Genomic DNA, 12,035 nt, shown 5'->3' with positions numbered 1-12,035 from the left:
CATAACTCATACACCCAATACATGTTATGGAATATTAAATGCTGCCATTAGAAAGTACAATGGGTTGCACAGAAAACAAGACCTCACACTGCTACTTTAATGGAAAAATAGATAAAGTTAGGGCATTTTTAAGGCAGGGAGTAAAAAATGCAAAAATAGAAAATGGCATTAGCTAAAAGTAGTTAATTTTTACTATATATTAACCATTTCTGCATGTACCATGTTCTTCTTTACTAATAATTACCCTTTGCCATATGCTTTGTGATTTATTTCTTTTGCTGGTTCCTAGTACTCAGTAGTTTTTTTTCCAGTTTGCATAGATTTAAAAAAAATATTTTATGAGTTTGTATTTATATTCTGCTTTCATATGCTCAACCAAAGTAAAGATTGTACCTAATTTTTTCGTCAATTGAGGTTGGAAACTTTTTTCATATTCATATATAGACAAGAGTAATTCGGCATTATTTGGCACTAGCTGGTACCCGCGACTTCGTCTGCGGTGATTGTAGAAGTGGGTATATACAGGCGGGGGTAAGGTTTTCGTACTGTGTATATGGTATGGGATATGAAATTTAAGTTTGTATCTTGTTTTTGCTGTAATTCTGAGAATACGTGAGACTTTTGTGTTGAAGTTAATTTGTATTTGAGCTGCTATACGGTGTTGTGAGAAACTTTACATAGTGACTTTGGGACAGAAGTATTTGAAGTTAACCCTTTCCCGCCGATGGCATTTTTTGATTTTCGTTTTTGACTCCCCTCCTTCTAAAACCCATAACTTTTTTATTTCTCCGCTCCCAGAGCCATATGAGGTCTTAATTTTTCCTGGGACAAATTTTTCTTCATGATGCCACCATTATTTATTCTATATAATGTACTGGGAAGCAGGGAAAAAATTCAGAATGGGGTGGATTTGAAGAAAAAATGCATTTCTGCGACTTTCTTACGGGCTTTGGTTTTACGGCGTTCACTGTGCAACCAAAATGACATGTCCCTTGTATTCTGTGCTTCGTTACGATTCCAGGGATACCAAATTTATATGGTTTTATTTACATTTTGACCCCTTAAAAAAAATCCAAAACTGTGTTAAAAAATAATTTTTTGAAAAGTCGCCATATTCCAACAGCCGTAACTTTTTTATACTTGCGTGTACGGGGATGTATAGGGCGTCTTTTTTTGCGGGAACGGGTGTACTTTGTAGTTCTACCATTTTTGGGAAATGTTATTGCTTTGATCACTTTTTATTCAAATTTTTAGCAGAATCAAAACAGTGAAAAAATGGCAGTTTGGCACTTTTGACCATTTTTCCCGCTACGGCGTTTACTGAACAGGAAAAATATTTGTATAACTTTGTAGAGCGGGCGATTTAGGACGCGCAGATACCTAACATGTATGTATTTCACAGTTTTTAACTACTTTTATATGTGTTCTGGGGAAAGGGGGGTGATTTGAATTTTTAATCCTTTTTATTTATTTTTTTATATATTTTTTTACTTTTTTTAAACTTTTTTTTTGCATTTATTAGACCGCCTAGGGGTATTGACATGGGTGGGTGGTGTCGCTGATTGTCAGAGTGGTGGTGGTCGGCAAACATGGCTGCTCCGGAGCGTTAAAGAGCGCCTCCTAGAGAATCGTTAAGGTGAGGGGCAAAGTGGTAAAGTATATGTATATGAGATTGTGTGGGGTTAGGGGTGAGGCTGTAGAGGGCAATATAAATTTTGTGGCTTGCTATGGTCCAAAGTGTGTGAGATTGCAGAGATGGTGGTGTGAGTTTGGGTTTTGTGGGGGTCCTGGCACAAACGTATGTGCGCTATTGTGACGAAAAGTAGCCTATTGTTTAATCGAGTGTAATAACTATGTTTGTGGAAAATTTCAGCCAAATCGGTGGAGCGGTTTTTGCGTGATTGACCGCCAAACGTCCGAACATCCAAAGGGTCCTGGGAAAAACATATGTGCGCTATTGTGACGAAAAGTAGCCTATTGCGCAATCGAGTGTAGGGACTATGTTTGTGGAAAATTTCAGCCAAATCGGTGGAGCGGTTTTTGCGTGATTGACCGCCAAACATACGAACATCCAAAGAGTTCTGGGAGAAACGTATGTGCGCTATTGTGACGAAAAGTAGCCTATTGCGCAATCGAGTGTAGGGACTATGTTTGTGGAAAATTTCAGCCAAATCGGGGTCCAAAGTGTGTGAGATTGCAGAGATAGTGGTGTGAGTTTGGGTTTTGTGGGGGTCCTGGGAAAAACGTATGTGCGCTATTGTGAGAAAAAGTAGCCTATTGTTTAATCGGGTGTATTAACTATGTTTGTGGAAAATTTCAGCTAAATCGGTGGAGCGGTTTTTCCGTGATTGAGGAACAAACATCCGAACATGCAAACATCCAAACACACAAACCCACAAACCCACAAACTCACAAACTTTCACATTTATAATATTAATAGGATTATAATTGGTGTGTCCATTAGAAACTAATTTGTCATGACCCTCAGATGAGAAATTTTTGAGAACACCATACATAGGTGTATAGCCCATAAGGGGTCTCATCGCAATTTGAAGAGACCAGTACTATAAATGGTATAGTATAGCTGGGGCCAAGTACAGATTTTGCATTTGGCTTCTTGTTACACCTCTTTCAATATATATGCACCCTTGCCTGAGCAAGTATCCTGCTAGTATTCTCTAGTGGTGGCTTACCTTCCGTGAGAACAACTGCCAGATCCTTTTCTCCCCCTGACACCTGCCGTGGAGGAGGAGGAGGGAGTTAGGAGGGCACCAGACACATTAGATGATCAGCAGTTCTGCAAAAAAGGGCAGGTTCTGCCAACATAAATCTAATGTGGTGGGCTAGCTTAACTCATTGTGCAATGGCAGACACATACTGCTGCCCTACTTTAACCATAATTAATTGTCAGGTAAGGCTATGTTCACACTACTGTTACTGACAGCAACGGACATTACCTACAGCAGAGTAAGGGACACAGATAGAGCCCCATAAGTCTACATCCATTTCCATTGACTCTAATGTAAATAACACAAAGATGCTATCTACCATTATGTTTGTTGTAACTGAAGAAAAAGTTCTGCATGCATGACTATATCTTCTCTCAGAAAAATGAAAAAAAAAAACAGAAGAAAGTTTCCATTTTTTTTGTTTATTAGGGTGAATGTAGATCCACGGGGGGCTCTATCTGCATCTGTAAGTTAAAGGGGTTTTCCCATCTCAGTGGCTCAGCAGTCTGCCTGCTGTCTCTTCTTCTCACTTCCTGTATTTCTCCTCCCTTGCTCAACAGGACACTGAGGTAACACAACACTTATGCAGATCAGATAATATGCAGATGCTTGTACAGAATGGACTCCATGTTATTAGTGTGTTTACATAGAGAGATAACAAACTCACCTTTATCAGATAACTGCAATTAGCTGAACTGATTGTCCTGCTGGCAAGAGCAGTGAGTAGGTGACATCACTTGTCCTATAGGACCGTGGTTATAGCAACGCGATGTAAACAAAGGGAGGAATAAGTTCACATAGCAGGCAAAAAAAGCAGCATTTCTAAAGCTATATATTTAGGAAAAGTCTTCAATTTACATTAGCTACCAGTACAGATAGGATTCTTGAGATGGGACAACCACTTTAATGTCTGTTGCCCTCATCCTGTAAACAATGGTAATGTGAATGTACTCTAACGTCCACTGATCAAAGTAGCAACTCTGATAGCAGAAGTGTGGTCCATAAGAGAACGGCATGAATCCATAGGTTTCACTTTGGCTTGCCTAAGGTAAATCTATATTTTAGGCACTCTACATTATGCATGCGATTACCACTTTCTCCACATGCATCTGCATAAACAGATAGACTTTTTCCTTGCCTGTATTACTTAAATAATATATTTGGTAAAAGATTTCTTTCATTCTTAAGAAATACCTTTGTATTTACCCCGAGCAATAAAGGAAATGATATCTGGAAATACTGATATTATGTAAATGTCTTTTCATTCTTAAGACCTCTTGTAAAATGCGAGCAAGTGCTTTTTCCAGTAATATCTGCTCTGCATTACTCCTGCAGGGAAATTAATCTCTGCGGAATTGCCAAGTAATTAAGAAAACTGTCTCCAAAGGTCTCCTAAAAGGATGATCTCAAAATGGTTTCAGGTCATTCATTTGAGAAACCCACTTGAATATCAAAGTAAAAGCATTACCCTATTATGAGGCTTGAAATGGTGGAAACATTTCTCATTAAATACCATGAGAAAAATATTCCTTTCTCGAGCAGGGAAAGACACGAGAGTGTAATTTTACCACATATTGCGCCATTCCCTGTGAAGTTAAGGATGACTGATAGAAAAAGGAGCCTGGTATTGAGACTAGACAAGACATAGTTATTCATTGAAATTCACCAAACTACACCTTAAAGATTGGATTGATTATAGTTTCATCAGCACCATGCTGCCTGTGTAATTATTTCAGAGATGCTGACATTTCAACAAAAGAATCCACAGAAAAGCTATTTTCTTTTGTATGAAGTCTCCGGAGCACAAGCATGAAGGAGAGATCATAAATACATTGCAGGAAATGGAAGGTTTTTTATATTGAATGGGAATTATGCTATGTCTCACACCGGCGCCGCTTCGGTCTTAACATATATACATGCCTTATTCTAGAAATGGATGAATGCATGTATTGAGACGGACGGATGTTATTGTCCCTCTTTTAATCATAGAGCTGGCTAAATCTACTGTTATACCAGGATAAAAGGAATTGTTTACAGCAGATTACATATTACCATCCGCGTTCCAATTCTTTTACGTTTTATTAGGTTTCGGAATACTACTATAATATTAAATTGGTTTTATATTGTATGCTATATTGGTGGTATTCGGCTATTGTTCTATTCCTTATTCATTTGTTCGTCTTATTTATTTTAATTTAATACTTTGGCTCAATGTGTTGTTCAATAGCAATTGTCTCTATGTAACTCTTAAAATCCCACCATGTCTGTGGAAATTATTTCAATGTATATTCCAGGCAAAGCTAAAGAATAGCTCAGGCTACGGTCCCACGTTGCGAGCCTCAACCAAAAAACGCAGTGGAAAAGTCCACTGTGAAATTTATTATACCTATACTGAAAACGCTAGCAATTCCATAGGTATAACAGACATGCAAAAAACACACCACTTTTTGATATCATAGCATTTACGCTACAGTTATTTTTTTTTGCAATGTGTGGATGGGATTAGCCAGAATTCCATCCATTTTGCAGATAATGTAAAATGCTGCATTTTTGCAACATGGGACCCCAGCCTCAAGAAAGGTGCTCAATAAAGTTGCCTTTTGTACTTGTTCATTTGGGTGAGCGCTGGTTTTTGCCTATCTCCTTGGAGGCTGGTCCATTTCTTCTATCTACCCACCCTCAAGAAGGCTTAGTGTTGTTTTTAGTGCTTGTCATTTGTTCCATTTTTGTTTTTCTTTCATAGACAATACTATTAATAGTAGTTTATGGATCACTTCGTGTGTCATATCCATCTTGGTTATGGCTCACCCCCTCTGTTTTTAGCACTGTACAAAACAATATTTACCTCCCCTTTCTGTACAAGATCAAGCACCGCACCTCCCATGAGGCGACTTGAAGTGACCACTTCAGGCGGCGCTATGCTGGGGCCCCGGAGTAGGGCGGCATTTTTGCTGACCTAAGCCAGTCCAGGACAAGCTGTCCTGGACTGGCTTAGCGTCACCATCTCACCGCAGCCTGGCACGGGAAGATTGGGGTGGCCCTGTGGACGCAGCGCTGCTCCAGCGGCCGCCCCTCACGCTTAGAGAGCAGGTCCTCTCCCTGCCTGCTCTCTGCCTGCTAACGACGCTCGCTCCGCTCCGCCCCCTCCACTCCGCTCCGCCCCCTCCTGGGGGGGGGGGCTTTCTGACATCCGCCTCAGGTGGCAGAAACCCTAGGTTCACCCCTGACAAGATCCCCTGTGCTACCATACACTTATGCTGCATTAGTAAATCCTACTACTTAAAGAGAATCTGTCGTCTCTCCTGACATGTCTGTATCAGTAATAATTCCCACAATATAATAATTCTGGAACATCCCTTACAACTCTTTGTTGTGCTTTTCTTCTGTTATTCCTCCTAGAACTGTAAGTAAATGTAAATTTCCATCTGGATGTTTCCAGTTAGGGATTTATTCCTTTACAATCTGACACTTACTGATCAGTGCTGACAATGTTACACTATTTAGGGACAAGAAGAATTGGAACACCCAGTTGTCAATTTATTATAACCAAACAGAAAGTGTGTTGAAGTCAGCTTTGTAACAGTTATAACATTCCCTATCTTAGGCCCTATCTAATTCCCTATTCTGTTTGGGGAGTCCGCTTGGGGACCCCCTGAACAGAAACCTAGATGCATTAAAAAGCCCCATAGACTATAATAGGGTCTGTGTGGTTTCCGCTCAGTGTCCACATCAATCATGCAGAGAGAAAAGTGGGACTTGCAGGACTTTTCTCTCCACATGATTCGTGCGGACACTGAATGGAAACCACACAGACCCCATTATAGTCTCAGGGGTCTGTGTAGTATTTAGGCTAATCGATTTTTAATGTGTATAGAGTCCCCAAGTGGACTCCCCTAACGTAATACTGAATGTAGATGTGAATTGGACCTTAGAGGACATCCAAGACAATGATTAGAGAAAGGTACAAGAAAGCATAATTTACCACATTTAATGTTGCATGCTACTATTTTTCCATGTATGGGTTAGGGGTGATACTGTACATGGAGTTTGTGTGCCAAGACTGCTTTTTAGTCCCGGTGCTGTATCCCCTGTGCTACATCCATGACGTCAAGTAACAAGGGATAACTAATATTTAATATATTTGCATACTCCTGCATTTTTGTGGCAAATCCAGCAGGAGGTGGTTTGGCAGAGTGAAAAAGGGGCGTCCTCCCTAAAGTATAATATCCCTTTATGTCCCCCTGCAGTATATCGCTCTCATTGTTGATCTTACAAAGTATATTGTCCCCACAAAGTATAATGTTCCCAGCTCTCACACAGTATAAGAGAGTTGAATACTGAAAATTGTAGTCACTGCTCACCCTTTAGGCCCTTCCAGTAACCTATGAGGGCTTCCATACGTACAGATGGAGGTATTCAGTACTTACCGGTGGGGCTATAAACTTAATTCAGGAGATTGGTGGCTGTCCGGGGTCAGCAAAGTTGTGGTTTTAACATTAAAACCGCCCCCTTGCATATGCTCCAGATTGTATTAACTGCACAAACTGTACATCTCAGTTGTTAGCCCCATTTGGTCACAATAGTAGCTAGCAAGATATTCCACTCCACCGTAAGTCAAGGAAAGGAAGCATACCTATAGGATCCCTATTTATCCATCAGGGCACTAGCAGTGTCTTCATCCTAATATAAGCTATAAATGTACTAGTTGTTTTTCTGACCCGAGTTGAATAACATAGGAAGCAGTTAAGTATGGTCACATCATGGAAGCAGGAACTATATTTTCTGCTGCTACTTAAATTTCCAAAAAATCAATACTGGAGCCAAACAACATGAAAAGAATGGCGAGACATAGGGTTTTAAACAAACAAATGGAGTGCTTTTACTTTGTAGCCTTAAATACGGCTCATATCCTGATATTCTATTGTTCAGATCTCTGGTTGTGAGAGGAATATCATGTCTAGACATTAGCAGGACTGGTATACTTTGACACCATACATACAAAGCCATTGTGAACCCCAGGATTACAGATCTTTCTCTATCTCTCATAACACATTATGTAATGCTTTGCTATCAAACTTTCTTTTAATATCAAACTCTATTACATTGTAAGGCTAAATTCACATCTGCATTAGGAAATCAGTTTTTCTGTTCTGTTCTAGAAGCAGAAAACTAGAATTCAAGCTGAGATGGATACATGACTTGATGGACAATATAGGTGACCATGGACCTCATAGACTTATCATGGGGGGCAACATGGTGACTCAGTGGTTAGCACTGCAGCCTTGCAGCGCTGGAGTTCTGGGTTTGAATCCCGCCAGGAACAACATCTGCAAGGAGTTTGTATGTTCTCCCCGTGTTTGTGTGGATTTTCCCATTCTACGAAGACATACTGATAGGAGAAAAAAATGTACATTGTGATCCCTATATGGGGCGCACAATCTTATCATGACCTTATCATGGACCCTGTCAATCTTGTCACATATTTCCCATTTTATTATTTGATAACTTCCCCCCCAAATTCTCCAGATAGGACCCTCCTGCATCTTCCTGTAATCTGGACTATATTGTTCATCCAGTTTATCTGCTGTGTAATGTTATAGAATTTTATACATTTTTTTCTATTTTTCTTTCTTTTAAAACACTCGCTTGTCATAATTCAGTGAGACCTTCATTGCTTATAATCTGAGGCTGAAAATCTGTCCTGGTCAGGGGATGATCATGTAAGTGAGAGCTCTGGTATCTGTACTATACCTGTAATAACTAGCTGGACTAACAGAGGTCATGAGCAGGGTCAGGCAATCCTGATATGTGATACAATGAGCATCATCGGACAAATCCAGGTTAATGGAGTGCAGATCAATACAGCGTATATATGCATCAGAGCTCTAGAAAACATAAACCAAAACCATCATAGCTGTCAAGGAATCCAACAAGGGGTGCCCTTAACCCCTTCCTGCCACGGGCATTTTTTGATTTTTGTTTTTGACTTCCAAACCCCATAACTTTACGTTTCTATTTGCGGAGACATACGAGGGTTTAATGTTTGCAGGACAAATCTACTTCATCATGGTACCATTTATTATTCTGTACTTACTGCTTTTACAGCCAAAATGTCCTGTCACCTATATTCTATGAGTTGGTACAATTCCAGGGATACCAAAGTTATTTTTTTTTTTTACTTTTTAACCCTTTATAAAAAAAAAATTCAACCTTTCCAAAACAAAATATTTCTTGGAGTCGCCATATTCTAACACCTGTAACTTTTTGATATTTCTGTGCACGGGGCTGCATAAGACACATTTTTTTCTCGGCCAGGTGTACTTTTTAGTTATACTATTTTGGGGAATGTCTGCTATTTTGATCACTTTTTATTAACTCTTTTATGGGAGGCGAAACAGTGAAAAAATGACAGTTTAGCTCTAGTGGGTTGACTCTGCAATCTTCTGATTGCATGTCCCATAGACTGCAATACAACTTTAGCAGATTTTTGAAGATTTTTTCTAACCATCTCGGAGGAGACAGTCTGTTGTCTTGATTGCTTACCAATGGATATGACCATTAATACAGGAACTTTCTACGGTTCGAGACTCTGCCATTATTTCCTTATTGTGAATGAATTGTGAGGCAGGGACAGTGCATTGACAAGAAGATAACTAAACCACAATAAGGAAATCATTGCCTGGTTTCCGACAAGTCCCAGAGCATAGAAAGTTACTTCATGGTCGTATCCATTGGCAACTAATCAAGAAACAGATTAAGACACTGGAGAAAATCTTTAAAACTCAGAAAAATGTTTAATTATTTATATTGACAAAAAACCCTTTTCATTGTCTACAAATTTAATGGTCTGTCCTTTAGATAGATTGGTGGTGGGGGCCAACCCACCGATGAGCTAACAACACTAAGTATAGGCCATCTATCCCACAATCCTGGATCCCCACTTTAATATCTCACCCTACGATTTGCACAGAACTGAGTCTGACTATTAAGAAGAGTGACATCCATTAGGGCAGCTAAAGGAAGCTTCATGTTGATTGATGAAATTCTTCATTGACTTTGGTAGTATACATAACCTAAGAACATAGTTTTTTTTTGGCAGAGAAAACAGTTTAGTGAAAGCTGCTATTGGTGTCTTGTCTATTTTGCTTACTGTGGCAAAATTGTATACACTGATAAATCTTATGGCATTTATTACTCTGCTCCAAAGACTAAACAACAATGCCGACAATTTGCTGATAGACAGTAGGAAAGGGGATGCAGAATGGAAAATGTAGGTGCATTACATTGAATTTTCACCTATTTTCATGTTACTTTGAGGTTCAATATTTTGTGCTGTTTAATTTTGTAATGTATCAGAATTCAGAGCTCAGTTTTCCTAATACAAAGCTGTAAATCTCCTACATACACTTAGAGTTCCAGGAAATGGTTACATTGGCAGTTTCAGAGCTTACTACATGTTGTATAAATGTTGGACTGTATAAGGACACAGTATGTAGAAAGCTCACGGTTCGCCTAATGTGTTTGCGGGAATTTTGCAGCTTTGTAACAAAAAACAGGGCTCCAACATTAAGGAACTAACTATACAGAGTTATTATAAAAAAAATGTGGGAGTTATAATAACAGAATGGTTGGTTTTTATGGTTAGTTTTGCTTGAGTCTGCATTGGTGTAGTGTGTGCTAAAGTTAACAAATGTTGCAAGTATTTAATAAATTTGGAACGTCAAGAGGCGACTCCTGTGAGCAGTGTGGTGGTCAGTGACTAGACCTGTTGCCTTGGAGCGCTGGACTCATAGGTTTGATCCAAGGTCAACATCTGCCAGGAGTTAATATGTTCTAGCCATGTCTGTGTGGGAGCTTAGATTGTAAGCCTTCTATGGGACAATCTCTGAAAAGGACTGTGGAATATGATAGTGCTGTATAAGTAAGCAAAGTAATAATGAGACTTTTGTTCTGAGCTCAGGTGTTAGACTGAGTTCACATGTAGTTTTTGGTCAGGATTTTGAGGCCGAATTTGCCTCAAAATCCTGACCAAAAAGACAGCTCCCACTAAAATCACTGGGAGCCGGTCAGCTCTGTTTCCCGGAAGCCAGGTATGAAGCGACATGCTCATTCTAAAGGTGGATTCTCCTTGCGAATCCGCCTGAAGATGCTCCCTCCTCCTGACTAGGCCTTTACATTGGGCCTAATCTGGAGCAGAGTGCGTGACTGGATGCCAGTGCACTGCACCAGCATCAAGTCACAGCCACCCGTTTTTTGGTCCGGAAACCAAAGCAGTCTCTGCCTCAGTTTCCGGACCAAAAAACCCTGTGTGAACCCAGCCTTACTCTGCTTTCTACACTGTCCATTCACTGAAGTAAGATTTTTTAAAAGTTGGAGCAGATAAATATGTAGTACAGACAGCTAGATGAGTTAACTGTGCCCAAAAAGTGGAGCATGTGGTGTAAAGATGTAAAATGAGCTAAAAATGTAGCAAATCTCGACTTTTTTACCATAATTCTTCAGTACAGGATTTCATAATTTCACCCAAAGGCGTTTAAGGTGCAGTTTGTCTATTCTATCTATACTTTAGGGGATACTTTAGGCTATGGCCCCAATGCGTTGCGATCCTCCCCACTGTGCTTTAGACAGAAAGTACGTAGAGTTTTCAATCATACCTATGGGGAAACCATCGGCAATTATGTAGGTGTAACTGATATGCTGCGATTTCCAAAACCGTACCGATTTTGGAAATCGTGGTATGCTCGCAGTTTTTACTGCAAAGTGGGCATGGGATTCGCTAGAATCCCATCCACTTTTCTCTTACTCTTACGTAGAGCCCTGGCCTTAGGCTAAGACACCACATTGCAGAAATGCAGCTTTTTTGTTGCACATTTTGCTGTGTATTTTTTTAGCTAAAGCCAAGAATGGCTACAAAAGGAATGGAAAATATATAGGAAGTTCTGATACTTCTCCCTTCTGTTCAAACCACTTCAGACTTTAGCTAAAAAAAAACGCAACAAAATCTACAACAAAAAAGGTGCAATGTGGGGCCTCAGCATTAGGCTGGTGCCCCACGAGACGGAAACGACTTTGCCGTTTTACAGTACGGGCAAAGTGAATGGAATTGTAGCGAATTCCATTCCCACTTTGTGGTAAAAGCCGCTGTGTGCACAAGTCGCAATCTCCAAAACTGGCAGCATGTCAATTATACCTACAGAAATGCTGGTGGTTTCCCCATAGGTATAATTGTAAAAGAGAGTTTGCGGAGGAAAACAAAGGTGAAATGCTTTAGGCTTAGCCCCATGTTGCAAAAACGCAGCATTATAT

This window comes from Leptodactylus fuscus, chromosome 2 (assembly GCF_031893055.1).
Source record: "Leptodactylus fuscus isolate aLepFus1 chromosome 2, aLepFus1.hap2, whole genome shotgun sequence".
In the NCBI taxonomy this organism is placed as follows: domain Eukaryota; kingdom Metazoa; phylum Chordata; class Amphibia; order Anura; family Leptodactylidae; genus Leptodactylus; species Leptodactylus fuscus.
The sequence above is the reverse complement of the archived record's forward strand: the minus strand, read 5'-3'. Positions refer to the sequence as shown.